Source organism: Pinus tabuliformis, chromosome 6, assembly GCF_031772625.1.
Source record: "Pinus tabuliformis cultivar Carrire ecotype Pingquan chromosome 6, CPIR1, whole genome shotgun sequence".
Taxonomy (NCBI): domain Eukaryota; kingdom Viridiplantae; phylum Streptophyta; class Pinopsida; order Pinales; family Pinaceae; genus Pinus; species Pinus tabuliformis.
This window is the reverse complement of record NC_142292.1, coordinates 1329923164-1329927465: the sequence shown is the minus strand read 5'-3', so window position 1 is coordinate 1329927465 and position 4302 is coordinate 1329923164. Positions and strand designations below refer to the sequence as shown.

At 38.6% G+C, this 4302-nt stretch overlaps 1 pseudogene; it reads right to left on the bottom strand.

Moving 5' to 3' along the window:
* Positions 1-3320: 3320 nt before the first annotated feature.
* LOC149263508 (shikimate O-hydroxycinnamoyltransferase pseudogene) lies at positions 3321-3976 on the bottom strand (annotated as a pseudogene).
* Between the last annotated feature and the right edge of the window lie 326 nt (positions 3977-4302).

Sequence of the window (4302 nt, the reverse complement as noted above, 5' to 3'; positions counted from 1 at the left end):
TGGAAAGGGCGCTCCCCTCATGCATTGAAGAGAAAATCCACGTGGAGCAAAATCTGGTATGCAATACCAAAGTACATTTGTTGGGAAGTGTGGTTAGCAAGGAATGAAGCCATATTCAAAAACAATCTGCGCACCCCCATTGTAGTGGCTGCCAAAGCAAAGCATTGTTGTTAGAAACTATCGAGAATAAGCATCATAAGTCAGAGAATGAGCTTCTCCAGAAGAGATTAGTTGGCTAGGTGGACCTTTGAGAACTGCCAACAAAAAAAAAACTGCACTTGGCCTTGCCCCAACCCTGAGTGGAGGCTTCGGACCTCTGAACTGGGTTTTCAAAAATAGTGGAAGAGCTAAGGTAAAGTCATGATATTCTTCGATGGAGCCTCCGAAGGAAATCCAGGAAGCTCAGGGGCAGAGGCAGTAATCTATTCCCTAGACGGGCACAACAAAGACAACTTCAGCTGGAGTCTAGGGCAGAGCTCTAACAACCAGGAGAAGCCTTAGGATTGCTCAAAGTTTGCTAGCTTTCTCAGGGGTATGGAGGAAAAGACATCCAAGTCTTTGGGGATTCAGAAATCCTAATAAAAATCCTAAATATAGGCGGCTATCTCAACAATCCAGCACTTAATAAGACCCTCCAGAGAATCAGGAAAGTGCTGCAAAAATTCACCACTAGCTCCATTTACCACATTCTCTGAAATCTAAACAAGGAGGCGGATACAAGTGCAAACGTGGGCTACCTCTTAGCCCAAGGAGAACTTTCAAATAATGAAGAAGTTACTGACTGGCATCCTATTCCATAACAGAGAAGACCCACGAGTTGTGCAAAAATAGGACAATGGTGGCAATGTACTCCCTGCAGAGCCCTCCAATTGGCAAAGTACCTAGCCCCATATTCCTCCAATGCAGGCTACAAACAAAACCCAATATTTTCGATCTCTGGTGATCGTCTAGTCTATGTATTGGCACTTCTATAGCATAACAGACAGGATCCCATTCCCTGTTCATCCCTCCTAGTCTGGCTAGTCCTTCGCACCCAAGGCACTATCTATGCATACAAAAACAAGAATGCTCATAAAACAGCGATTCAGTCAAAAAAAGTCATGAAGGAAGGAGTAGAACAACGCAAACGTGGGGAATGGATTGTCATTGGACGCCTTCAGGGTTCGGTGCTCGAAATTTCTGTGCAGGGTAGCCCGTGTAACAGCAATGATGTTGCTGATGATGAGTGGCTTGGACTATTCGTTGGACGCCTTCAGGCTTCGTTTTTTAGTGAAACGAAATTAAACTGCTGAGCAAGGTATCCTGTGAAATACAATAGCATTGAATTGTTGATGTTGTGTGGAAAGGGAGCAAAATTCAAAATAAATGTAATAGAGGTTGTTTAGGCTCCAGCCTAACCCACCATCTCTAAATAAAAACTTATCTTTTCCTGTAATATATATATATATATATATATATATATATATATATATATATATATATATATATATATATATATATATATATATATATATATATATATAGATATAACATATTCAAACCCTAATTCAAGCTCTTCTTCTATCTACATTCATGAAGTCCTGATGATGGATCCCTATTGGGATTTGAAACGTTGACGAAAAATGGTTTTTACTGTGGGTTCTTCGGTTACTAAGTTAGAAGATATAAACCACAGAAGTCTTAAATCCAGTATATAACATATTGTTTTGTAATGATAAGAAAAAGATTCAATTTAATCCAATTAATTAACACGATACACCCAATTAATTAACACAGTACACTTCTAATTAATTTATTCTACAACAATTATAATTCAGTGGTTTGATCACCTTACACAATCTACATCATTAAAATACAAACATTACAGTTCAATACAATGAACCATGTCCTCCTAAATTACAAATCACAAATTACAAAATATGATAGACTCGTGCAATACTTATCTTTGTTTTCCTTCAGATCTTTATTTTCCCATATAACTTTTGGTTAGCTGCACTTGATACTTATTTAAATAAATTAACAAATATTTACATATTCAGTTTATTAAAAAATTTACAACGGTAAATAAATATTTACAAATTTTTACCATGAGCATTACATGGCATATGTGCATAGCTATGAGCGATTTTACCTATATTACGTTAGCTATGAGCGATTTTACCTATATTACGTTTCCATTTTTAATATATCTCCATTCTTTAGCGGTAGTTTTGTAATTTACCTTATATTACCATGCAGCAAATCATTCATAAAATTGAACATTTCACATGATTTCCCCAGTGAAGGAAAGTATATTTAGTGTATTTCGTATGGAATTATTTCCCATGTGACAGGTATGGCAAACCTAGTAATTCTTAAAGCTTATAATATATAAAAATGGAGCATAAAAATATAATATTATAATATGTTAGAGCCTAAATCTGCCTTAGGCTGAAGGAAGGAAAAATTCAGGATAACCACAAACCACGCTCAGCCTCGTAGCTAGCCCTACGAGGACAGGATAGGGCTCTCTCCGGGTCAATCTCAGCGAAAAGTATTTCAATGAGGCTTGAGATGACTTGAAGTGGGAAACTGATTTTAGGCTAGTAAATAGATATGAAAGAGGTAGTTTAATAAATGACTGAGTTTTCAGGGCTGTATGGGACAAAGAACAGCATGAGCTTGAGAAATTAAATCAAAGACACAGATTGTTTCATGAGGCAAGATAGGCAAGAAGTTTAGCAATCAAATTTGAATAATATGGAGTGGAAAGACAGTTGAGAGGATGAAAAGGGCATATGTGATGAATCCTTTTCAGACAGAAGAAGCCACACAGAACATGAACTCTTTCCCAAGGCAGAGCAGTAAACTGAATTCTACCTTTCTTACTTAAAAGCATTCAGCTGGAAATGATTATGAATGAAATGTAAAACATCACAAGACACATATGAAACAGTAAGAAAACACTTATGCCAAACTCACACCACATGAATCTCATAAATCAGAGCTGCATCTTTTCATTAATCCTCTGCCAAAACTGTACAATGAAAGCGCTGGATTTTTCCTCCACACTTCTCCCAAAACTCAGAACCCTTTACAAAATGATTTTCCATATATTAAATAAGCTTAGAAGTAGGAAACAGATCAACACAAAATAAGGAGTTGTTTAACATCATTAACAAACAGGAGAAGAAAAGCCAGTCATCTGTTCTGAAAATAAGCAGCGTTACATTTTCCACTCAAATGACCAATGGAGAGGCGGAAGCTGTAGCTGTAAATCCCTTTGAGTTGCAACTAAAGACAGAAATAGACCATCTGTTCCTATTTCTCTGCTATGATAATTATCTACGCTTTATATTTAGGTGTTCGGTCTTTTCACCTTCCCATTGTCGTTTGAATAAAAACCAATTTTTATAATTAGCATCCAGTTTTCTAGTTTTACAGGCATATCTCCAAACGTGTCCTGAGAGCATTTCATAGCCGTTGTATGCTATATTATTTCCATTCTCTCTAGCTTTGCCCTTGAGGATCTCCAAAAAAAATAGCAACTGATGATTTCACCATTCATTATTCCACTCGTGTCTTTCAATGGTGGAGGTTGTTGGTACTCTATATGCTGAAACTTCGGGGTTGAAGGATTTCTGGCTCGTAAAAGAGTTCTGTCGATGAAGGGTGGCAGAGTAATGTCTAACCCACGGGCTACATCAGACCAGGTATTGATGAAGTGTATACCTGCATAACCATCAGCCACATGGTGCTGCATCCCCACACCTAATGACACCCCTCCACATTTGAAAAAGGTTACGAGCAGAGGATAGGAAGAAATGTCTTCTGAGTAATTGACTTTAGGAATGAGTTGTTTGAGCTCCATGGTGGGTGCAAAATCCCCAAAATCATCAATGACAGAATCTGTTATAGCTTCAACAAGTAGGACGCCCTCACCGTTACAGTTGATTTTGATACGTCCATCTGGGTCTCTTTTTAGTCTCCCTGCCATGAATCACGCCTTGTGAGTGAAAATATTCCATACCTCGAGCGATATCTAGAGCTATTGATACAAACTCTTTTGCATGTTGATAACCTTCCATGTGCTTCCATGAAGTCAATTTGAGCGATTCGAACAGGTTTTGGGCGTTTTTTAGGCCTTCGGATGTATGCGCCACGTGGCACACCCAGTGCACTGCGCCTCCTGGATGCGCCACGCCAGAGGAAAAATGCACAGTGGCAGGATGCCCTTGCGCCGCGACCTCCCAATGCGCCGCGCACACTGTCTTCACCACAGTTTTGACTTTCAAACTTAATTTCGCTCCTCACCGTTTCGCT